This window comes from Sorex araneus, chromosome 1 (assembly GCF_027595985.1).
Source record: "Sorex araneus isolate mSorAra2 chromosome 1, mSorAra2.pri, whole genome shotgun sequence".
NCBI classification, from domain to species: Eukaryota; Metazoa; Chordata; class Mammalia; order Eulipotyphla; family Soricidae; genus Sorex; species Sorex araneus.
The window spans coordinates 60,485,156-60,512,607 of NC_073302.1; the positions used below are offsets into that span (position 1 = coordinate 60,485,156).

General features: G+C 36.0%; 1 pseudogene; it reads left to right on the top strand.

Annotated features, from left to right (window-relative positions):
• LOC101542986 (histone H3.1-like) overlaps positions 1-22,236 on the top strand; it is a 56,481-nt pseudogene extending 34,245 nt beyond the window's left edge.
• Positions 22,237-27,452: the final 5,216 nt, after the last annotated feature.

Here is a 27,452-nt window from a genome sequence, read left to right on the forward strand (position 1 = left end):
CTTTGTTTTGAGATATATTTTTAATTACAGTTTCAATGTAATTGTTGGTCTGTTCACACATATTATTTTTTTGCTTCCTCCTGATTCAATCTATGAGGTTGTGTAATTCTAGATCATCCTTTAATTTATGTTCCTCTGTTTAGTGGTACAGAATTGTTTGAAAGACACATGAATTTTTTTGAGAGAAAGGTATGGAGAGAGAGCAAGGAAGAGGTAAATAGAGGAAAAAGAGGAAGAATTTTATGATTTTTATTGCTGAGAAGTCTGTCTTCTCCTTTAAAATTTTTGATATAATTTATTAGGATTTTTTTATGTGAGTCAAGCTAAGGATTTTTTAGTCTTGCTGATTTTGAAAAAAAAAAAAAACAGTTCCTAGTTTCATTGACTGTTTCTATTGTTCTCTTTTCTATAGCATAGATTCCTGCTCTAATTTTAATTATTTCCTTCCTTCTACTTAGTTTATATTTTATTTGTTGTTCTTTTTGTAGTTTCTTATGCTATGAGGTTAGGCTATCTATTTGGACTTTTTATGTTAGTGCATATTTGTGAATTCACAAAGTGTGAAGGAGTGTGGAGGTTCAAGACACGTGAGTTTAGTGGTCAAGAGTCACCTTTCCATTCCCTCCAGGTCTCCCCAACAAAGGAACAAAGAGTCAGAGAGTCTGGACTGATGGTGAAAATGGCCCATTTAATGCAGCGATGTTAGCATACTCATAGAGCATCTGAAGGGGGTTGAGATATAGGACTGCATGTAGGTATAGTTAATCATTTATGGAGGCAAAACATTTTGTCAAAGGCAATTCTCTTGGGGAGATTAACTCAAGGACAAATTCTGTCTCCTAGGAACATATATATTGCTTTTCTCTTTCCCTTAAGTTGTACATACTAAACAATTAAGTTTACTTCTTATTAATACTTGAAGTTATTTGGATAAACATAGTAAGAGATATAGATTCCAAAACTTAGTTCTCTGGGCTCTGAGAGCAAGCAAGGCTTTTACCATAAATCTTAGTCTAAGTCCTCAGGTCAATTCAGTTTGTCCTTCCCCATGTCTCTTAAATTCATAACAGCTTGCATGAAAACCATGCATTTATTGGAGCTGGAGAGATAGCACAGCGGGTAGGGTGTTTGCCTTGCACGTGGCCAACCCAGGTTCAAATCCCAGCATCCCATATGGTCCCTTGAGTGCCACCAGGAGTAATTCCTGAGTGCAGAGCCAGGAGTAACCCCTGTGCATCGCCAGGTGTGACCCAAAAAGCAAAAAAAAAAAAAAAAAGCATGCATTTATGTTTTCTAGACTGTCCCATTTTGATGCCAGGGTAACTTCACTACTCGATCCTAGTCCATCCCAGTCCTCTGGAATGACATTCCTTTTGGCATGGTAGGAATGGAACTACAGCAACCAAAGCCTGAGTCAAGTAATTATGACAGATGCACAGGAATAGATACATTTCAGAGTCAATCAGTTCCCAAATATTAGAAGCATAGCATTAACCATCTTTCTGTGTTTTAAAAAAAGAGTATTGCTTTATAATAAAGCATGAAAAGCTATAAATAGAAAAGCAAGTAAATTATTATATATAAAAAACCTAGTTACCAGAAAGTTTTGGCATATAAGCAAACAAGATTAACTTGGAGAATAATGACAATGAAGTGTAAAACACAAAGTAAAGGTTCAAGCTAAACTCAGGGGAGTTAAGGATACTCACAAGATTCTCTGGGAGGAGGAAAAGGGGCAATTCACTGATAAAGCCTATAACACTTAGTGTTAATACCCAACACATATTGTTAAAAATCTTACCACCACCCTTACCCCATTCATATTTTCAACACACACACAAATTGTTCTTTTGTCCCATAGGTTCTGATAGTTTATTTCTTTACTTTCATACATTTTGAGGAATATTTTCATTTTTAATCATTTTAAAATCATTTTTACATTGTTTTTTACAAAATTGTTATTTAACAGCATGCGATTAAGTTTGCAAGAATTGAGACTTCCCCAGCTGCGTGTGTGTGCATGTGTGCTTGTGTGTGTGTGTGTGTGTGTGTGTGTATGTGTGTGTGGCAGTGGAGAGGTGTTTGGTAAATTTTACCTTTAAGGAATTGTGATCTGGGAGTACACTAGTAACATTTCTATCTTCATGATTTTATGGCTACTCAAATACTGTGCCAGAATGTGTTGTGACCTGGACAATAGCCTATGGGCACTGTCAATAATTGTATTCTACTATTGATTGGTAATAAATTCTCTCTATATATGTGTCCATAATTTTACTTTTTCTAATTCCTCATTTAAGGGTCTTTGTGTTTTTTAATTTTTGACAGATCAACTAGATACAGGTGGTGTATCTAGTTGATCTGTCCAGTAGTAAAAGTGTGATATTAAAACCAGCACTATTTTCTTCTTCTTTTTTTTTTTTTTTGGCTCTTTGTGTCCCACATGGTGATGCTCAGGGGTTACTTCTGGCTCATGCACTCCAGAATTACTCCTGGGAATCGAACCCAGGTCAGCCTCGTGCAAGGCAAACACCCTACCCACTGTTCACCCAGCCCCCAAACTGGCACTATTTTTTTATCATTTATGTATTTCTGCAGTTATGTTAGCAGTGTGTTATAAACTTTGCTGCTTCTTTGGTGCAAATGTTTTTAAAAAACATTAATTTCAGTTGACTTGTAGTTCTCTTAACCAATATGTAAAAGACATTATTTGGGGAGATTTTGGACAATGCCAGTTGTACTCAGGGCTTCCTATTGGTTCTGTGCTCAAGGATGATTCCTAGAGGTGCTTGCAAGACCGTTTGCAGTGCTGGTGATCAGTCAGAGCCAAGCTGTGTGGCAGAAAATGTCTAAACCCTGGTTCTAGCACTCTGGTCTTCTTCTTCTTATATATTTTTTTAGCTCTAATGTTTCTTACCACACTTACCTTTTAAATCTATGATTGGACTGTTGATTGATTTTTATCCTTTCCCTCCAAGCCTTTGTATATCATGTGAATTCAAGGCGATTTTCATAAGCAGTACACGGTTGGATTGGTTTTCTAATCCATCCAGCAAGTTTGATAATTGACACAGTCTTTTAAATATCAAGATCTGGGATTGTGGGGAAGAAGGCCTTTATATACATGTATATGTACATGTACATGTACATGTACACGTACACGTACACATATATGTATATGCATACATATACATATACATTTATATACAGGTATCGTCTTGCACTTGGCCAACCCATGTTCGATTCCTCCGCCCCTCTCAGAGAGTCCGGCAAGCTACTGAGTGTATGGAGCCCACACGGCAGAACCTGGCAAGCTACCCGTGAGTATTGGATATTCCAAAAACAGTAACACTATATCTCTCAATGAGAGACATTACTGGTGCCCGCTCGAACAAATCTATGAGCAACGGGATGACAGTGACAGTGACAGTGACCTATATAAAGACTTCCCTCCACAATTTTATCTTTTTATACGAGAATATGTGTACATATATGTACACACATAAGTACATATATTCTGTCAATATAAATCTGTATAAATAAAGATTCATTATTACATCTGTCACTGTCACTGTCATCCCATTGTTCATTAATTTACTCAAGTGGGCACCAGTAATGTCTCCATTCATCCCAGCCCTGCGATTTTAGCAGCCTCTCCTTACTTTTCTTTCCCAAGGATTAGAGGCTTTTTCAGGGTCAGGGGAATGAGACCTGTTATCGTTACTGTTTTTAGCGTATCATACACCACAAGGAGCTTGCCAGGCTCTGCGGTGGGGGCAGAAAACTCTCTCGGTAGCTTGCTGGGCTCTCCAAGAGGCATATATATTTACTTCTCTTTATGATGATGTTTCACGTGGCCACATGTGTGAGGCTCGGCCTGAGCTTGTGGAAAGCGGCCTGGAGTGTGGTGACAGTTGGGTAGTGGAGGTTGGCAGCCAACCTCCACTAAATAGCCAACTTCAGGCCCCCCCATAACCATGCCACCAGACTCCGTACCAGGCTGTTTTCACTCAGGGTGCCCCAGGGGAAGTGGGTGAGAAACCTCCCTGCCCAAAGGGACCTAGCCCCAACATTATTACATCTAATCTAAATAATTAATTATATATGTATTGTCTATTTAGGCTCCTTGAAGACTGTCATTTTTAAGGCATTCCATTTAATTTTCACACATGCCTGCAGAAATTTTTGCTTATATTTATGGCCTAACACTTCCTATCTTTGCTCTTTTTATTTGTTTGTTTGCAGGTGCCATTGTAACTTTGATGTTGGAATTTTCTTCTGTTTATGTTTGAAACTTTCCATGGCTGAGTGGACATTTCATAATATATTTTCTCTTTTGTACTATTAACAACAGCAATGTCAAAGTTTGACAATATGATAGCTATGAATAGCTCTGATCACATTTTTTTTTCTTTTTTTCTAAGTATCTTGCTTTTCAAGTCATCATTCTCAGGATAGTATTTGGAATTCCTTTGGCTGTGAGTTGAGAGCCTTTTATATAGAGTTACTGTTTTTTGATATCATGTCTTGTGAGTGTGATTATGAGACTAATAAATGCTGCTTGTTACACTCTACATTTTTATTGGATTTCCTATAGTCAATTTCCTTGTCTCTCAACGCAGGGGTTGCAGAGGCTTGTTTCTGTTTATCTGAATTTTGGGATCAGTATACACTCCTCTTCTACTACCCAGTGAAGTTTCAGTTTAGATATCACTTCTCTAATTGCACCTTATTGCACGTCAATAAGTAGAGACACTTTCTTAATAAGAGTTCCTTCTCTTTCTTCTTTTTCTTCTGGTTGCTGCCTTTGCACTCAGTGGTGCAACTTCTATTTGTCTGGGCTCCAAGTCAGTTACTGTATATGGTAATTCATATTTAGGTGTGGTTTGCCATAATTATGAACATTAAGTAAAATTTCTCTATATTCCAACATTTTGCGTTAACTTTTTAATATCTCAAAAACAGAGAGAATAAATTTTCTTCTTGTGTTGTGTGTGGATTGAAATGGCCCAAACTTATTTAATGTTCACTCTGCCATTTAGTAAACATAATAGATGTTTAATATATCATGATCATTTGAGTAACCAGATAAGTGATTTAAACAAAAAGTTAAAAACGTACTCCACCAAATTCTATTTATTTCCAGATGCTTAAACATCTTTTGTTTTCATTAAGACACTAAGGACATTGTTGTGTGTCACTGAGACATTTATTTCTAAAGTTCTTTTCCTCAGGTGAAAGTGACATTTATTTGACATGTTCAGAGCATCTCTGAATATATTTGAGTCTCCAACTGCCTTTATATTTTCCTTTTCTTTATTTCTCTTTGGGAGGAGATAAATTGATCATGTTCCCTTGAACAAATTGGACTGGGGACACTTTCATTTGGTTCAGAGATTGTATTTATATTTTGGAATTAGAGAGGACCCAAAGGTTTTCCTGCTTGTTATTTTTGGTGTTCATTATATTATGCTCGTCAGATCTCTCAGAGCACATGTGCACATTGATTAAAACAACAAAATGATTAAAGCAATACATCAAGTGACAATCTCCGAGCAACTTGAAAACCCCAAAGAACTTTCCTTCTTCAAGAATTAACATTTAGGACTTGTTCTATAGTACTAGAAAGAGTATTTCACCAATTTAGAAACTATGGTTTCAAATGTCCAAGGTAGATTACAATGTGTTATTTAAAAGGTAGTTTACATTTTCTCTTCCTTTTTTTATTTGATTTTTTTATAAATTAAGTACAAATCGATAATAATTCCTCAAATTATCAAAACCGAATTATTGCATGATCAAATACGGCAACAACAACACAGAACTTAGATCTCATTAAAACATCTTATTAAAACATCCAGCATTTGTCCAATAGTTAATATATATGTATATGTAGTTGTATATTATAGAATTATGCCATATCAGAAGTGAACTTAATGAAAAATAAAATTTTATTTGACAGCATTTGTGGTATATTTTCCAAATATGTTTTATATTTTAATTAAAAATATTCAAGATAAATATAACCTAGTGTTGATGTATCAAATTTAAGAGTAGTACTTAAAGAATTTCTTAATCCTTATACGATCCTAATAAAAAATGCAGAGGCTGCTACTTAAGATTGGAGAGGAAAGATGATACAAAGAGGGACAATTAATTGGTAGACACCTAACCATAATAAACAAGCTTTTTAGTGACCAGAGAGAATTGTAGTCAACTCATACATGTGAAAGAATATGAAATAACATGCAACTTCTTATTTGCTGAACTTTCCTAAATTATAAAAATGAGCAAAGTGTAAGAAATAACATTACAAATGAGACTAAAGGTGATGCTAATATGCTGTAGACTGATAGGAGAATTTGTTACTGTCAAAATCAGTTAGCCTTCTTTATGACAATGACCTTCTGCCCGAGGTTCTTTCATTATGCTAACTATATGTTCACAGATTTTGCTGGACTGACTGCCTCTTATCTATCTCAGTTTGGGGGTTTATTTTTATCTCTCATTGATTTTTTTTTTCTCTAATCGCTCTCCCTATAGTTTTAATTCCTTTGTAGGAAGAAACTGACCAGTGAAAAAAATAGAAAAAAATTGATCATAAAACAAGTGATTAATAATTATTTTTAATAACTAGCTTATGCTATTTTACATGAAACAAATTTTAATGTAAATTGTGTTTTTCTTGGGGGCAGTGTTGTTAGAAACCTGATAGAAAACTTATTTATATAAAATGAAAATAAAAGTTGTATTTATAGGTAGAAAATAACATTTTATTTCTCATTAAGTGTCCCCTATTTTGATATAAGCCTCTCCATTCAACTCTAGTTCATTATTTTTTTATTTTTATTTATTTTTTTTGCTTTTTGGGTCACACCTGGCTATGCACAGGGGTTACTCCTAGTTCTACACTCAGGAATTACTTCTGGTGGTGCTCAGGGGACCATATGGAATGCTGGGAATCGAGCCTGGGTTGACTGCATGCAAGGCAAATGCCCTACCTGCTGTGCTATTGCTCCAGCCCATCCAGTTCATTATATTTTATAAAGTATTATTTATATTGACATGCTTGTGGCTGGCTTTATCATGTTTCCTGGTTCAGTTATGTTCTCCAAACTTCTTTACACCTCTTCAAAATTTCTTTTTGTTTTGATCTCAAATCTCAAATCTAATGGTAAGTACACAATCAATGATTCTGAACCACTTTAATCAGAATTAATAGCATGTTTCTATTCACCTTTTTCTAATACAGTCATAGTCTACTTGCATTATTTTTTAGCAATGCATTTATCTTGTCTATTAGCTGTTTACATGTTTATTCTATCTTAAAGGCCAGAACAATAGTACAGTGGGCTGGGTGGGCACTTACCATGAGCAGGGCCTTCCCAGGATACATCCAGGGCACCCTGTTTGGTTGCCCCAGCTCCAGTGATCATGATCTCTGAGAGTAGAGCCAGAGTCATCCCAGAATACCAACAAGTAAGACTCCAAAACAAATAAAAATTCTCTCTTATATAACAAATTAAGTCAAGAAATATTGTTTATTTTTGTGTATTGGTTTTACATAGCAGAATAGCCTATATCTTCAATGGAAAAATTGATTAATTAATTAAAATGAAGATAGATTTAAGAGTATCTGAATCACTATAGAAAAAAACTAGAAATAAAACTTATGTTTATATAGTTTTCTGAATAATAAACATAATTATAAAGTTATATTTTCAACAAAAGTTTATATTTAGTTTAAATTTTCAGTTAAAATAGGAATGGAGTAGGGTAATAATAAACATAAGCTAGAAAACAATCATTTGTGGTAAAAGAAAAAATAAGAGAATCTTTCCTATGGTATAAATGAAATAAATCAATAAAATAATTATTCAGGAGCAATTTAGTGATATGCATCAAAGTTTTACAGATACACATGCTCTCTTACTAATCACTCCTATTCCAGAATTTATCATAAGGAGATAAGTGGGAAAATATGCATGAAATGTAACTATGAAGAATTCACTGATATATATAATATTGAAAAACAATCGGCCTACTAAATTCCTCATTATTAGGGTTTGCTATGGATATCATCCTGTATAGCAAATATGAAATCAAACTGAAGCTCTTGACTCTGACTCAAACTTATTACTCCTTGACCTATAAAAGTCAATTAGCAACTTTGTGTGATTTTTGTTAAATACAGATAAAACTAGTGCCCACTTTATAAAATTCCTTTCAGAATTAAATGCAATAATTTTGTTAGAGTAATTAGAATGATTGTTTTACAGTTGCACTAAAGTCCCAAGCAAGGCTAAATATTTTATACATAGAAGTGGGTTTTATAGAATGGTAAAGTGGCTTACACTATATAATGTGTTTAGGATTAGTTTTAGATTTCTACTAATTGTTTATAATGTTCTAAATATTCAGTTACATACCACCATGTTTTCAATAAATGTAAACAATTTAGTTTAATATGTACTTTACTGTCAATTAAAAGCATAGAAAAGTCAATGTGCGAGAAACAAAAAACAAAAAAAAAGTTTATATGTTTATAGTGTGGACATTGTTCTTAGCCTTCTTGAAAAGTGCACTACATTTGTAGCATGACTTAAAAGTAACTTCTATTTCCAGAAGGTATTAATTCTTGGTGAGTTGTATATCATCCTTCAATTTGTTTGACTTTGCTGAGAATAAGTAGCTGACTATGGGAACCATCATGTTGTTAATTCATCACATGAAATATGAAAGAATTTTCCAACCCTCCAAACATTATTTTCAGCGTGATTTGACAGATGGAATGATGATTCTGCCTGGGTTAGACGGCAAGGCATAATAGCACTCAGGAAGGTGGCTATATTTTTTGACATTTGTACAATTTGGGGAGAATACTACCTAGTTTTCATTATTTATTTTCCTAACATGTCTGGGGGAAATATAGCCATTGGAACATTGAGCATGTGTATTCTTAATCTGAGCCTATTAGCCAAAACTTGTGATATCCTGAGGTACCATAATTTCGCAGAGTGATTTCACATCTATCTCTGTAAGTTCACAGGTAACAGTTAACGTTTAATTAAAACATTTTTTTATCTGACTTCAAAGTTCTCCTTTGATCACTCCATTTTATATTTTATCCCTCTATTTATTTTCCTAATACAAATCACTTAAGAAAAGATCATTTTTTATACAAAATTTTAGCTGGAATTGCCAAGTAAAACTTGCCCAAGCAAAATTTAAGAGGAAAGGAACTTTTTAATGATGTGCAATAGGAGACAGGGGTCAGAACCAGATGTGCAATTTCATTTACTTTGACACTATTATAATCATCATACTTAATCTAAAAAAAATTTTAAAAATGAAAGAAGAATCAAATCTGCACTCAACTAAAAGAAAAGAAGGAAAGTTGGGACATTTTAAATAATGAACCAAGAAAAATTCATAAATTGTGTTTACTATATTTCAGTTAGTGTAACCTGAATTTCTTACACTATTTGTAATACAAAGAATAAATTGATTAAAATCAATGATTAAAATTTTTTTAATTTTTGGTAGGATGCACACCTGGCAGTGCTCAGGTAAGAGTCAGTGTTACTCTTGTCTCTATGCTCAGAATTTTTATCTGGTGGTGCTCAGAGGATGATATATGTGTCAGGGATAAAAAAAGGGGTGAGATATAGGCAAGACAGATACTTATACTCCTGTACTATCTCTCTGGCCACCGATGTATTATGTTCTTAAACATAAACAAAAATTTGAAGACATCTTAACAATAGTCGTTTGGTTGATATATTTCTATGCTGTATATTGGTTTCCTTTAGAGTTCAAAAAACCAGAACAGAAAGTCTATGGAACATTACTAACATTGCATAGAAATTATGTGGTGAAGTTAGCCTTCAGTTCTGTGAATTTGGTATCATAGCTTATGCTGTTAAACTTTCTCCTATACTATGTGATCTGATAATATCTAAAATGGTAAGCATAACAAGTGAAAATAATTCTTTGTTTTTTTCTTTTTGGGTCATACCCAGCAATGCTTTGGGGTTACTCCTGGCTCTGCATTAAGGAATTACTCCTGGTGGTGCTTAGGGTACCATATGGGGTACCAGGGATCAAACCCAGGTTGGCAGTGTGCAAGACAAAGGCCCTACCCACTATACTATCGCTCCGGTCCCCATAATTTTTATTCTTGAGCATAATAATAACTATAAAATATTGTTTTAAATTTGTAGAGGGATAGAGGTAAGATTTGAGACCAAACGAATTGGAACAGATAAATATTCTAGAGGCCGGAATGCTAGTACAGGAGGTAGGGCACTTACTTTGCAAGCAGTAGACCCACCTTTAATCCCCAGAGCTGCATAAAATACCCTGAGCAATAGCAAGAATTCCATAAAATACCCTGAGTGCAAAGCAAGAGGCAATCGTTTATCATTACCAGCTGTGGTCTCCCAAAAAGTTTTGAAAAACCTGGAAAAAGAACAATATTGTAGAAATGTGGTCAGAGAGTACAATGGGTAAGATGTTTGTCTTGCAAGTTGTCGACTTGGGTTGGGTCCCCAGCACCGAATATGGTTCCCTGAGCAGGTGTGATTCTTAAGTATAGAAAGGAGCTAGGTATTTCTCCCACCTCCACTCAAAATAAGTTTTAAAAGTATGAGGAATAGTGATATAGTGAAAGAATCCTGGAAAATTCGCTGTGAAAATGTCAAAAGTCATGAAAAAATTACCTGAGAATACAATAGTCACGAACATCATACTAAGCTTTTGGAAGAGAACATGAGCAGTAGTATGATTTTCTATAGCAACAGGAAGAAAACAAAATTGGTGGTTGATAAGATTATTGGCCTCATAGGCACTTAAGCAGCATATACTTTTATATAATGAGAAATATACCCCAGGTGGCCCTGAGAGATAATATAGTAGGCAAAGGGCTTGCTTTGCATGCAGCTGATCTTTGTGTGAAGTTTGATCCCTGGAATGCCATATCATCCCCTAATTCCACCAGGATTGACCCCTGAGAACAGAAACAGTAGCAAGCACTTAGCACAGCTGAATGTCACCAAAGAATAAAGACAAAACAAACAAAAAAATTTACTCCAGAAAGAAAGAACCCATTCTATTATTTGCCAATATCCTTTACAAATTTTACTAATGAAATATCTTAATTTAATTTGAGGTTTTCTATGTATGAATCAAAGTTGTTGTTTTTGTTTTTCTATTGTACTTTCTTTTTGGATATGAACTGGAAACACATTGCCAAGAGCTTTCAAAATAGCCAAGCTAGAAAAATAGAGCTTCAGTAGAATTAGAATAACGTAGAACTCAGTTATTTTCTGTCTCTTCCCAAACAGTTTGTTTATCTAGATTATAATCAATGCCATAAGACAATTCAGAGCTTGCTGAAGTACAGAAAATGAATTAAACTGTACATGGTTTTATATTAAAATCTACCTACTTAAGTGAACAACAAAATATGGTGACATTAAATATTTAAAGATACTTCAAAAGTGAAGGGTAAAAGTTTAATTCCATGCAGCAAATTAAAATACAGAAATGAATATTGTCTGCTAGATGGCACTCAGGTTTTTCAATTAAGAATATGCGGGAGTTATTATCCTTTACTTATTTTTAGCTCCATGAACTAATGCTCTTCATGTACAAAATGTATTAAATCTGAAAACTAGAAGTTCTTCACACTGAAAAATTCAACAATACAGTGTATCAAACAACATAGGGAGCTACATTTATATTTGTCCTTCCTAGAAAAGCACTGAAAGGTCAAGTGCTTGTTCAAAGTCACATGGGAGATTTTGTTTTAATTTTAGTTAGAAGAAAAGATACTCACAAAAATGTCACAAGTAGGAAGCAGGAGACTATGATCAAATATTTTTAAATGACTAAAGGTCACATGATTAAATGTTATAAATAAATTTTTGTTAGGTGGAAGTTAGCAGACAATAAGAAAGTGTGCTTTGCAAAGATATACAAGCAGCTAAAATATATATAGCTGAAATACATGCAGTTAAAGGAATTGAGACCAATCAATAAGAAATTTTAATACTCCTGATGAGAAATAAAAACTAGTGTGGATAATGGGAATGCATTCAAAGCAATATATTGCTTTAGAACCATGCATGTAATGACACAGGCCAATGAGATTCAGAAAGAAAATTAAGATGTGATAGGAAAATAAGTTGTTTGGCTTTGCAGGGTCTAAGACAATCAGACATAGGTATAGAGCTGCTGCTAGACAACTTATCACAAAAAATGACCCCACAAATATGAAATTAAAGACAATTCCTATTAACACTGGACCTGTTTTTAATATAATAGAGGTATTAGTTTATATGAGCAGATATATGCACATATATGTGTATAGAAATTTCCAAAGTATGTATGAATATTTGTATAAAGTACTATATATATGTGTGTATGTATATATATGTATAAATCCTTTTTTTTCATTATGAGCTTTTTTCTGTGACTCAGGGCCCCCAGGGAATACTTCCCATAATATTAGTCAACTAAGCTGATAGTTCTGTTCTAAGATCCAAGGATAAGGTTATATTCAGGGTCTGTGGTGCTGGGCACAACCGTGATCACCTCAGTAATATTTGAGAGAGGTTTCTAGGGCTATAATTGGCAGTTCTCACATTGTGCTACAAACTGAGTTCCACCACATGCATGGCATGTTCCCTTGACCACAATGACCTTTTCCGGTTCCTTATCAGACTGCCTTTATGTGTATTCAGTGACTGGCAATTGTAAAATGTTGTTAGAGAAAGCCATAAAATCTAAGGAAACAAAATCTCAGCAAAGGTGGTAATTCTATAATCAGCACTTTTTCTGGGCTAAAAATGAATATGTGACTTTGATTTAAAATGTGACTTGAACTATTGGACATAACATGTGCAATACAGCATAGCACCACATCCCACCCACCTACCTAAACCAAGCAGTTTCCAAAGTCTCTGGGCAGTCAAATGGGGTCATGATAAGGATCATTTTGACTATTTCCCATTTGTGGGGATGAAAATCATTGTTATTTGATACTCAGCATATTTTGAATAGATTGTGTCATTTATTTTGTCTGACTTAAAACCACTGCAAGTTAATTTTAAACAAACTCATATAGGAATAATATAATAAAGACAAATACTAAAAATAAAATCATAACTTTGAATCATAATTATTTGTCAACTTAAGCAATACCTATATTGCATTTATTTTGTATTATCATAGACTATTGTACTAGAAAGGGTTTTAACAATTTTTTGCCATTTTTCCTATAGTAGTTCACTGTTAAAAACAAATAAACAAACAAACAATAACATTTAGATCATAGAACTCCCAAAATTCTGTCTTGCTGTCTTGTATTAATAATACTTACTGCCCCAAAGGGCATGTCTTATATCTGTCATTTCTTGAGCATAAATATTTTCTTGAATTCTTTCAAGATATATGTTTTTTTAAATATTTAAATATTTTCTTAGTGAAAATTATGGCTACATATTTATAATAAATGTCCAAATGCTTTTCGTACTCGTGTTCCATTGACCAAAAATTAAAAATATCATTCCATGACTTCCGAAGTGTCAAAATAATCATCCTTTGCTGGCCTTTAAATCTATATCATCTTGGCAGTCTCGGGCCGGGGTCGGAGCCGGCTCAAGCTCCGCCGAGATTAGACCCAGGTGGCCATGCCTTTGCACAGCCACTTTCCTACTGAACGACCAGGATCCAGAGCCAGCTATATGACTTGGGGTCCCAGCGAGTGCTTGCAGCCATGTCTCCAGACTGCAAACTAAGCTTTTGCACCATACTGCTCTAGGAAGGGAAATGATTCAATTTCCAACTTAAATCTCCCTGGACTTAATTACTAAAATACAGAAATCCTAAACCGACTTTATATCTCTTCATTCTCATCAGTGGAAAACTAATTATCAAATGTTTCCCTGTCAATAGAGCCGCATTCTTGGGGGATAAACTCCAACAAGAATAGTGAGTTCTATGTTGAAACTCCAACAGCAATAGTGAGTTTTGTGTTGAAATATGGATTGTAATCAAGGTAAAGAGAAAAGGAAGTGAAATTTATCAGTTATGCGGGGGGGTGGGGGGGAGGTATACTGGTTTTTTTTTTGGTGGTGGAATATGGGCACTGGTGAAAGGACAGGTGTTTGAGCATTGTATAACTGAGATATAAGCCTGAGAACTTTGTAACTTTCCACATGGTGATTCAATAAAATAAATTAAAAAAATAAAATAAAATAAAAGCTATTCTAATGAGAAAAAAATAAATCTATATCATCTTCCAATTTCTATTTCATTATTTATTTAGCATATCCAAAGTAATTTTCTATTTTGAATCTGATAGTATTTAATGTTTATAACCACTCTTGTGTATCCTGGCTCATGGACAATACAGACAGCAAAAAAAAAACTTGTGGTCAATGCCAGGCTTTCACCACTGGACAAATACACATCATTGTGTACATAGCAAACACAGAGGCATTTGGATCAGGGAACGAAACTCCCCTTAAATTACCTCAAATCAAAATAGAATATTTTTAACGACTTGAGGCTAACATGGAAAAGCACCAAAACCTCCCAGGTCAAACCAAGCCAGCTCTGACAGCTGACAAGCTCCCCTCTTCTTCTCTAGAGTTCTGTGGCTTTACCTCACCTCTACTCAATTTCCCTTTGGTGTTTCCCCTCTTGCCGAACTTCAGCTGTCTCCTTAGGGACATGATATCCTTTCAACTCTAAAGTGAAATATTTTAAAACATTTCTTAAAAATTTCTCACAAGACCCCTAAATGTTACATTTCCAGTGAACTGTTTTTGCCTACTTACTGTTTTCTGTGAGTGTGACAGCTCACTCTACAGAAAGAAAAATTCTTTATGTAAATGTTCCCAATTGGTTCTTTCAAACAACGCAAATGTTTTAAAACAACTTAACACATAAAATTTTGTCAAGCTTTCAGGGATTGAATATATTGTTCTTTGATGTCTTATACTATATTTGTCTTTACATTTTCCAGGACCCATATTTTCTGTCTTGTTATATAACATAATTTGATTTACATTTGTTTTGTTTTTGTTTTTGTTTTTTTTTTGCTTTTTGGGTCACACCTGGCAATGCACAGGGGTTACTCCTGGCTCTGCACTCAGGAATTACCCCTGGCGGTGCTCAGGGGACCATATGGGATGCTGGGATTCGAACCCGGGTTAGCCGCGTGCAAGCCCTACCCACTGTGCTATCTCTCCAGCCCCAGAAAATTGTTCCTTAAATTGCCTTTTGTCTCTGTCAAAAATCATTTGTCAATATTTAGTAGGGATGTTTTGGAATTTATTAATATTCTATTGAAATATATATGGTTCTTTTCTCAATACCACACTAACTTATAGTTAAGAGATACTTGTCTTTATTAATACAACACTACCATGCTAACTAACCAATAATAAGATTTTTGAGTGAATTTATTCTGAAAATTGATCAGTATAATTTCTAATTATTTCTAGATCTTTTACCTTTCCACATAAACTATAGAAACAATATTTGAATATCCATGAATCAGCCTACTAATTTTTTAAATAATAAAAAGGTTTGAATTTAATTAAATTCTTTTTTAGTATGTACATTTATTTTTAACATTCTTCTGTTAATGCAGTTCACATTGAATAATTTACAGGTGTGAAGCTTTCGTGCAAGCTAGAAATAAATCCTCTGGTGTGGGATTGCAGTTAAAGTATAGATAAATTTGGAAAAAAAGTTATCTTAATAGAAAGGAATACATACTGAATGAAGATATAATATCAACATTTAGCACTTACATATCATTTATATATTTTTATAATACTTTCATTTGAATATTTTACTTTGGTTCTACAAATTAAATATATATATATATATATATTAAGTATTATATATAATGAAATCCCGAAATCCCGTTAATCACCGATTTCTTGGGTGGGCTCAGTAACATCTCATTTCGTCCTTTCCCTGAGATCTTAGAAGTCTTTCTCGACTCGGCCCTCCTAATGATGTTGCGCTGGGGGCTCTTCCTGAAGAATGAGATCAGGGGAATGAGATCCAGCTTGTTACTGGATTTTGCATATGAATACACCATGGGAAGCTTGCAAGGCTGTCCCATGTGGGCAGGAAACTCTCAGATGCTTGCCAGTTTCTCCCAGAGGGAGAAGTAAGTATTATGTATAAGAAGAGATTTTTCAAGATTCATATTTTTTAAGCCCCAAACTCTAGTGTAATTTTATTTGGATAGAGGACCTTCAAGTAGACAGTCAAGTTTAAGTTATGAGTGTAGAAATCTGCATGAATTAATTTAAATTGGATTAGTGACTTTATAGAAGAGACACTAAAGCAAACTTCCTCTGTGTCTCTCCCAGTTTGACCATTTACAAATGAAGAAACAAAACAATTGTCAAAAACTTTAATGCTTTAACATATAGCAAAGACTACAAATTAATTTTTTTAAAAATAAGAACTTCCAAAACTAAATGAGTTTAACAGGACAGAAGTTAATTAACCCTATCTGCAGTGTGAGAAGGCAGTAAGAGAAGGCTGACAACTGTGGCCTGATGGTTCTCAGAAGAATCTGACCATGCCGGTATTCTGATCTCCAACTTCCAATCTTCAGGACTGAGAAATTAATTCCCATTATTGAAGCTGGAAGCTGGAGCCCATCCCCTCCGAGGAGCCCTGGGGAAGACAGCAGCCAGACTCTCTGCGCCGTATAATCCTGTCAATGGCCAGCATCCAGAGACTTAAAAGCCAGCTCCTGGAAGAGAGCAACGCAGAGAGTCTCCTGCCTGCGCACCTGGCCGTCTTCCCCCGGGGCCTCCTCAGAGGGGATGGGCTCCAGCTTCCCTCCCCACCCCGAGCAGAGCTCCTGGCTACCGAAGACCACCAGAACCTAACCACAGCCATGCTCAAGGCCTCTCTCCACAGGTTCGGATGAGCCTCACACATGAAGGAACCGGCAGAGTAACCCAGGTGTGTGGGACCCGGGGCTGAGACCTCCAAGGCTGCTCGGATAAGGACTGGGCCACCTCCGCCCAGATTTCCTATCTCCCAGTAGCTAGGCCGTCACACACAGGGACTGCCCCTGGTGCCATGTAATCCTAATGCACAGGGAAACATTAACTTTTATTCATTGACTTTGTATCCCGAGGCCTTGCTAAATTTAGTAGTTTAGGAAAATTTAACATATTTTGTGAGAGTATACATTTGCATAAAAATATGTAAGCAAACTGTTTAAAATTTAGTTTAATTATACTAGTTCCAAACTCTATACTTGTATTTGTTTTTTATTTAACCCACTGCCTAGAATTCTAGTACATACTTTAAGGTCTTAAATATAATTTCTCATCACTAAGTATAGTGTTAACTATAGGGATTTTGGTATAATTTTAAAAATCAAGTTGAAGAAATAAAGAAATATTCCTGTTCTATTATGGGGGTAGGAAGAAAGGGTAGAGAGCAGTTGGCCACTATTGGCCACACCCTGTGGCATGTAGGGTTTATTCCCGGCTTTTCACTCAGCTCTCACTCCTGCAGGGTACCTCGAAAATATATGGTTACTGAGAATCAAACCCAGGTCAGCCAAACACACTAACAACTCTATAAGTGTATGAATTCTGATATAATCTCAAGGTCTTTAATTCATTCTTAGTTAATTTTTATATATGGTATAAGATGCAATCAAATTCATAAAGGGCAAAATGAAGATGTGATTAAAGTACTTTTTATTTTCAAATGACTATCCAGTTTTCCTGGAACTTTTTGTTGAAGAGCCTTCTTACTCTGGTTTATACAGCAAAAATTTTAGTCATAATTTAGGTTCACCCAGATCCTTTATCTATCCTCTGTATCTGGCTTTATATTTGAGATATTAGTTCTTCTTCACTGGTTAGACAGTATTTTCCTATCCAAGTACTATGCTGTTTTTCTTATTAAAGTTTAGATATGATTAATTTCAGAAAGAGCCATACCTCCTATATACAATTTTTCTTAGAAAATTCTTTTTCAGGGTCAGGGGAATGAGATCCTCTTTCAGGGTCAGGGGAATGAGATCCAACCTCTCATTCCCCTCATGAGGGAACCCTGAAATGCGGCATCGTTGGGAAGACCAGTGAAGAGAGGCTTCTAAAATCTCAAGGGATAGGAAGAAAGGAGAGATTACTGAGCCCGCTCGAGAAATTGACAATCAACGGGATTTCGTGATTTGTGTGACAGTTTAAGATCCTGGTGGAAGGATGGGTGTTCAAACATTGTATAACTGAAATCCTATCATGAAAGCTCTTTAACTGTGTAATTCATTATGATTCAATGTAAAACTGATAATAATAAAATTTAAAATAAAAACCTCTGCATAAAAGAATGTAATCTGTAGTTTTTTCTCTACCCTTTTCTTGATATGGTATGTTACATTAATCAGGTAGTTATTTTAAAATATACTTTTACTCATATAATAAGGTCCACTTGAGCATGGTTCCTGATGTTTCTGATACATTGTTGGATTCTGCTTGCTAAGGCAGTTGAGGATTTTTATATCAATTTTCACCATCATTTCATATTAGAGTATTAAAATTTTATTTTTAGTAACATCTCTGATCAGATATTAAGGTAATGTTAACTTCAGTTAAGCTGTTAGGAAGGATTACTGTTTTTTTATTTTTTATTTTTATTTATTTATTTATTTTTTTATTTTATCCCTTAGGGGATGCTTTCACTAGAACAGAATCTCTCTCAGCAGGACATCCGCCCAAGAGCGGAATCCCATGGGTGTGTTTCTCCTCTCTTTGTCCAACTAACATATAAGCATTCATATTGTAAATCATTTTGTATGGACATAGCAAGAGACACCTTAAGCTTATAGAATTGCTCTCCGGGGGTCACCTCGATCTCAGACTACAGCGCTCAGGCCAGATTAGTTTTTCCTAGCCCTAGCAGGGCCCTAGTCTCATCATTGCTTTTGGATCACGACATGATATGCCCATGACCAAGCTCTTAACATATAGCTAAGCATTAGGCGCTTTGGCCAGGCCCATCTCGATGCCAGGGTAGCACATAAATCACCACTTGTCCTGGGTCCATCCGTCCCTTGTCAGGACCCTGCTTTTGGGGGTGCTAGGAAGCAAAGGCAGCTGAGGCTTGAGTCGAGAAAGCAGATACCCAGGAATGAATAATATTTGAAGCCAATTAAATCCCATGCTACCAAAGCATATTAATAAATGTCTTTCTTTGTCCATACAAAAAAGATATTTTTTAAGGTAAACTATTCAAAAGACATAAGAGAGGAGAAAGACAATATTAACTTACAATACAAGTTCACTGTCTTAGCAAGGTCTGACCTTACAAATTAACAGAGTTTGATTAGAGGAAGAGCAGATAAACTGGTAGAAGTGGTTGCAGATAAACAAAGGAATGGGAGTGACTCGGGAGCACTTTGATGGGCGTGACTGATATACTAAGCTCCTAGTGGCAAGGGGAGCAGGACATACCAATGTAGTCTAGAATTGTTTAGAGATTATTACCAGATAAACCCAAACTCTGTGGCAAGGGAGAAAGGACAAACCAATGATATCCAACACTATCTGATCATGTTTTTTACTTCATCCTTATTCAATTTTGATAAAACATAAGATTTGAATGTTAGTTTTTTCTAGGTTCTCCCATTAGTGAAATAGTGTTGTTACAATAATATTTCAATATTTTGGGTTTTTTATGTTTTTGTTGTAACTTTTTCCACTTTAATCTCTGATCCAATTTATTTTAGCTTTCTCTTTTTCCTTGTATGCTAACTACTGATTTGTTGAGATCATTTGCTTTTTGAAAATATAACTCCTAGTCTCACTGACCTATTGTATTTCTTATTGATATCTACCACTATACCATTGTTATATGCTCTAAGGTTTTATTTTCTCCTTCTCATAGTTTTGAAATTCATTTGTTGTTCCTTTTCTAGATTTCTCAATCTATATAGTAAGGTAATTGATTTTTTTTATTTTCTCTTTGCGCAAGTTATTATTTATAATTATGTTGTAAATGTATAAGTACTGATATTTTCATCATTTTTTGTGATTGATTTCTACTTTAATGGCATTCTGGCCTGAGAAGATTGATAAGATTTTGATTTTTGTAGTTATGAACATTTGAGTTATTTCCTAGTTATGGTCTATCTAAAACATTCCATGTTTACCCAATATGCATAAGAAAAGAATGTGCATTCATAATTCTATGATGGAGGGTTTTCTGTGTGTGTCTAAATACAGCCATAGATACTAATTTCATTTCTTACAGTTATAGATTTGGAGTTTTGGGGGTTATATTTATTTTTTGTTTGATTTTTGCTGATATTCTGTGTAATTAATACCCAATGACAAGAATGGTGCTGAAGTCACCCAATATTTTGTATTTCCAATTTTGTGCCACTTTAAGTAAATTAGCTTTATAAATTTGTTGACCCTTCATTTGGTTCCTATATGTTGCTAAGAATTAGTTCTTCGTAATCTAGTTATGCCTTAACCAGTGTGTAATGGCGATTCCTATTTCATTCCTATCTTACCATCTCATTCGTTTATTTTTATGTCCATTTTATACCTGATTCTGAAGTCATCTTTCTGTGAGCGCAATAAATCTACTACAGCTATCATTTGAATTGTTACCTCTCTTTCTAATTTTGGAAATATTTGCAGGAAATTACTATAATTTATTCCTTAATTTTTATCAAAAAACAAATTCTGCTTTGTGTTTCTTTGAAGTGTTACACATTGTTTATGTTATATATTTAGTGTGTAAATATCTGCTATGGTTATATACTTTTTTTAGTTTTTGGTAGTTTTATTTTTTTGCAATCAATCCCTATAAATTTGCAGAGCTTGAGGTTTTTTTTTCTAATTTTCATCTAGACACAAAGGAGTATATATAGCACTGTAGCACTGTCCTTCCGTTGTTCATTGATTTGCTCTAGCGGGCACCAGTAACGTCTCCATTGTGAGACTTGTTACTTTTTTGGCATATTGAATACCAGCATGCCAGTCTCTGCCATTCAAGGAGTATATATAGAGATTAAAAATACTATTTTTGAGTTCTTAAGTAGATGCCAAGAAGTGAAATTGCTGAGTGATATGGAAACACATTGTTATTTTTTTTAGAAGTCTCTGCATCGGTGTTGGAGGCAAGATATGCACGACACTGGTCAAACCCGAGCTATCCCAAACCCGGTTTACCATCTCTCTGTGGATGACCTGCAAGAGCATGCCAGGCATGGAATTCCACGTGTGATCCTTGCTGGAACTGTGCCATCTTGCCTCCAACTCCCAGTGGCTTATCCACTGTAGGATGCTGTCCGCCAACCAAGAGTGACTTGGCACTTGGAACAGGTGTTCGACCTGGCACGGACCCCTTGGGATGGGGTCTTGCTCTGCCAACTATTCAAGGACCTCCGGGCGTATTCCATCCACAGCAAGGAGATCAACCTGAGGCCGCAGATGCCCCAGGCCCTGCCAGAAGACATAGGCAGGTGCGTGTTGTCTGTGTGCAAATTGTTACAGCAAGCCGTCACCAGGAGTTTACATTCTGTAGACTGGGAACACTTGCAGGGACGATTAGAGATCGTCCCCAAAAGAAGCCTCCTTCCCCCCTCCCGCAAGAGCTCAGCAAGCTACCGAGGGTATCTTGCCCGCATGGCAGAGCCTGGCAAGCTATCCGTGACATACTAAATATGCCAACAACAGTAGCAAAACTGGGTCTCATTTCCCTAATCCCGAAGGAGTCTCCAGCTGAGTCGGAAAGAACAAGGGGGCTTGTCCTAAACAGACGGTGCGCAAGTCAACGGGCGGAAAGGCGCCCCGCAAGCAGCTGCAGCTGGCCACCAAGGCGGCCCACAGAGAGCACCAGCCACAGGTGGGTGGCGGGAAGAAGCCGCACTGCTACCGGCCAGACAACTTGGCAGGGCGCGAGATCCGCCACTACCAGAAGTCCACGGAGCTGCTCATCCTCAAGCTGCCGTTCCAGCGGCTGGTGCATGAGATCGTGCAGGGCTTCAAGACGGACCTGCGCTCCCAGAGCTCGGCCATCCTGGCTCTGTAGGAGGCGTGTGAGGTCTACCCGGTGGGGCTCCTTGAAGATACCAGCTTTTGCACCATGCACTCCAAGCCCGTGACCATTAAGTCCAAGGACATCCAGCTGACGTTCCGCATCCGCCGAGAGAGTTTGTGATGCTAAAATCTCAGAACTAGGACAAATGGAGATGCTACTGGCACCTGTTCAAGTAAATCAATGATTAACGGGATGAAAGTGTTACAGTGCTATATCGGTGTGGGTTAATACGTCATTACAATTCTAATTTGCATTCCTTCGTGATAAATGCTGAATAGTACTTGTACATATCCCTGTGGGTAATGGAAAAAAAATAGGGAGACTCGCATACCAATGAAATATACTTGAGAGTAGACACAAGTCCTCAGTTTTATGTAGACTTAGTCTTTGGAAAAGAATTCAGGTGTATGAAGTGAAACAATAAATATATATTTGACATTTGGCGTTGCGAATAAGAGATAACACGTGCAAGTAACGGAACTAGATCCCTAACTCATACCATTGTAATTTGAAATGGTTTGGAGTCCCTGTATTTGACTGGATTCCATTAAATACATTGAGAAATATGTAAGCAGAACGCTACATAACATTGATGCTTGAAACATTTTTGAATAATTTAACAAAAATGCCATTGACCAAGAAAACAGAAGCAAAAATAATAAGGTGGGACTACATAAAAATAGTGGCTTCTTCCAGTGAAAGAGATGATGTCAGGAATGAATAGATTACCCTAATGACAGAGAAATATTTGCTCATGAAATATCTGACAAAGGAGTGATATTTAAGATCATAAAGCACTGAAAACCTTAATAATAAAAATATCCCAAATAACCCAATCAAAAACAGGAGGAGAGCTAAAAAGGTAGTTTTTTAAAATAGGCTATTAGTTCTTCATACTCTTTGGTTTTAAATCAAGGTTATTAGCAATATGGAGACCTTACTTTTGTAACATTTTTTTCCTCTTTTTATTAGGAAAAAGTAGAATTTCTAGTTATTTGTAGAAGTTTAAATTTTATTACACTTATAAAAGAAACAGTTTTGGACTTCTTGTTCTACCCTTTAATATTTTTCATTTCATTTCTACATGCTCTAATTTAATTATCTTTCGCTTCTTTAAGTTTAAATTCTTCTTATTATTTATTTTTTATTTAAGTTAAGATGGAAACACGTTATTTTACTAGATCTGAAGAAGATATGTCTTCATAGAAATTTATAAAATTACCATCAAAAGTGCTTATTTATTTGTATCTTATACCTACAAGTTATGTTTTCCTTACATCAATTCTCTCTCTATATATAATATACATTAAATAATACATGATATATATTGATAATATTTAGATACTTCTCTCATGTTTTTGAATAATTTTTCTTAATTTCCAAACACAAAAACTTTCTAGGTTTCTGTTAAAGAGAGATGGTTTGAGACCAGAGAGATAATAAAGCAGGTAAGGCACTAGCCATGTGTGCAACTGGCACACCCGCATCACATACGGTTCTCTCAGATCTGCCAGGCGAGCTACCTGAGCCCAGGAGATATCCCGTAGTACTACTGCGTGTGGCTTCCAAACAAAATATATATGTATTAATAATAAGAATAAAAATTGTATTCTATCATAGCTCAGAATTTTTTTACACTGGTAAGTGGAAAACTAGGAAAGAGTAGCATTTGGTTGTTGCTGACTGATTCTTCTATAAATTTAGGTTCAAACAGTACTGGTCAATCTGTTCAGGTCTCTTATACCCTTACTTATTGTTTCATGGGTTTATCAATCAATTACTTGCAGAGAGATGTTAAATTCAAATAAAACAGTGTTTCTATTTCTCCTCATTCCTACTGTGTACCCTGTACTCTTTACATCTCACATTTTCATGTTCCATTGTTAGATATATTCACATTTAAGGTTGTTTTGTTTTCTATGAGAATTGACACACAGCATTTTTAAATGCTCCTTTTATACCTGTTAATTTCTTTTGTAGAGGCTGCTATATGTGAATTAACACAGAAATTCCAATGTTCTTAATTTAATTTCAAAATTTATATTTCTTCATTTTTTTACTTCAACTTGTACAACTATGTGCTTGAAATTGGTTCCTTTTAGTTAACAAAGTTGAATTTATTTTTAATTCATTGTGATTAATTGGTAATTTAAATGGCTATATTTGTGTTATTTGCATTTAATTTGAATACCTGTATAGTTCAGTTAATTTTCACTGTGTTTAATTACACTCTAGTATCTGCATTTATTTTCCTTATACTTTCATCCTCTTCGTATATAATGTTCATAAATTTGTGTGTGTGTGTGTGTGTGTGTGTGTGTGTAATCAGGTTATTCCAGAGGTGCTGAGACCCTAGCACCATATTCAGAAGAGCTTAGTAATGGGTACTGATCTCTGACTTTGCCACATACTATGCATGTTCTCTACCACTTTCATCATCACTGTATCATTGTGTCACTGTCATCCTGTTGTTCATTGATTTATTCAAGAGGGTACCAGTAACATCTCCATTCATCTCAGTCCTGAGATTTTAGCAACCTCTCCTTGCTCATCCATCCCAATGCTTGGAAGCTCTTTCAGGGTCAGGGAATTGAGACCTGTTATTGTTACTGTTTTTGGCATATTGAATACACCACGGGGAGCTTGCCAGGCTCTGCCATGTGGGCAGGTTACTCTCGGTAGCTTGCCAGGCTCTCCGAGAGAAATAAAATCATATTTCCCTCCATGATTTTATGGAAAATGGGTAGGGAATGTTTTCTGACCACCATAGCCACGCGGTCCAGGAATATATTCACTCATGCATGAGGCTCAGCCTGAGCATGTGGAAAGCAGCCTGGAGCATGGTGGCAGTTGGGTAGTGGAGGTCGGCTGCCAGAGCTGGGTCCCTTAGGTTGAGGAGGGCTCTCACCCACCCCCGTCTGGGGCACCCCAAGTGGAATCAGCCTGGTACAGAGTCCAGTGGCATGTTTATGGGAGCCTCATTTTATGCTCCCTTCATCATATATGATTTTAATGAAAAATTTAATGACTCAGTATTTTTTTACTATTTTAATTACACTTATTTTCAATATCATCATTTTCCTAGAGTTAAAAGTATGTCTTTTAAATGATTAAGATCCTACTTTTAAATAATATGTATTACTGCTATGCAAATGCTTTATAAAAGAATTTCTAGCTCCTCTCTTAGATGCAATAAGTGTTTGCTTCATTATTTTAAGTAAAAATAGTAACAATAGATCATGATAGCATACATATTACTATTTTTCACTTTATTCCTAACAGCGTTTTACATTTCATAAAATTCAGGTTTATGACCTATACCACTCTATACAGCTGAAGAACTTCTTTTAAAATTTCTTGAAACACCTGCTGAAATTAAACTTCCTAAATTTATCATATAAAAACTTTATTTTTGAGTGCTATAGAATTAAATAACTGTGGGGTTTTGCTACTTTAATATATATCTTTTTCAATCACATGGCTTGAATATGTATGCTGTAAAATAACTTTTTTCTGTATGTAAATATGAAATTTTTTAATAAGTAGTATTTATCTCGTGTGGCACTACCTGAACTACTAAGTCTAAGGCAAAATGCTTGCCCCTACTTTTGGTAAGGTTCACCGCATTTTTACTAAGTAATTTTCCTAATTTTTAATTTTCTCCTCCAGTTTTTCACATTTAAGCTTTTGTAACATTCCCTCTGGGATGTTCTGTTCTTTCTTTTTTTGCTCATTGTTTTAAAAAATTTCTAGTGACCTATCTTCAGTATCATGAATCATTCTTAACTCTTGTCAGTCTAATGAATTTTGTCAAAAACACTTTTTTTAAATTTAATTTTATTTTTTAATGTAGGAGCACTGCTATTTATTCAGCTATTGATTAAGCTGATTGAATTGGGCATGAACTCCACAGGAACAAATTTTAAATTTGAATTAATATGCCATACTTTGATAACATAAATTTGATTGCAATTAAAAAATCACCATTAGTTATATAGAATAACAGAGTGGGAGACTATCACCCAAGAACTGTAGAAATAAGTACCAGGAGGTTGACTCCATGGCTTCGAGGCTGGCCTCACGTTCCGGGGAAAGGTCAACTCAGAGAAGCGATCACCAACTACATTGTAGTCGAAGGCCATGTGGGGGAAGGGAGTTGCAGGCTGAATGAGGGCTAGAGACTGAGCACAGCGGCCACTCAACACCTTTATTGCAAACCACAACAGCTAATTAGAGAGAGAGAACAGAAGGGAATGCCTTGCCACAGTGGCAGGGTGGGGTGGGGGGGAGATGGGATTGGGGAGGGTGGGAGGGACGCCGGGTTTACGGGTGGTGGAGAATGGGCACTGGTGAAGGGATGGGTTCCCGAACTTTGTATGAGGGAAGTATAAGCACAAAAGTGTATAAATCTGTAACTGTACCCTCACGGTGATTCTCTAATTAAAAATAAATAAAATTTAAAAAAAAAAAATTTTAGAGTTCCTGGAGCATGTGACCACATTCACAGCTGCACAACTTCTCATACTCTACACCACTGATGTACCAGGAATAGCACACCACATTGGATGGGGTGTAAAGCAGAAGGCCACCAATCCTGGTAAAAAGATAAAACAAAACAAAACAAAAAATATCAGCACACTCCCCAGATAAACCCGGAGCTGCTGAGCGCGAATCGGACCCTCTGCGCCTAAAGACTTTGATTCCAAAGATGTAACACATTCGGGCATCCAGCGCAGCACCCGAGAGCGATGCACTGGGACACCAAACTGGGCTACAACTCGGTGCTGCTGGGGGTGGATTTTTTTTCCTCCCCACCCTGTCGTCCTGCATAGAAAGCGGTGGGCTGGCGGCACCATGTGGCAGGCGCCATCTTCTGTAACTCCAGACCCACAGGTATTCGGATTTTACTTTGGGGGCTCCCAGAAACTCATGGGAAGGGGGTGTAACCGGCACGCCCTCGGCCCAGATAAACCCGGAGCCGCTGAGCGCGAATCGGACCCTCTGCACCTAAAGACTTTGAATTCAGAGACTTCTTACAGCAATGCACTGGGACTGTGAGCTGGGCTATGTAATTTCTGGCAGAATTTTCCCTGGACTTTATACAGAAATCCAAAACCGCGCGGACGCTACTGCGTCCGCGCGACTTAACATTTATAATTGTCAGCAATGTGAATCGGTTCCATTTGAACAGGTCTGACTTGGGGGGGAAACTCCAAATAATAACAGTAAGTTTTTGTTGAAAATATTGAAGGTTTTTAATGTAGCAGCCACCTCTGGACTGTGAACTAAGCAAAAGCCCCACGCTGGCCGACGTGGCGTGGCGTACACCATACTAT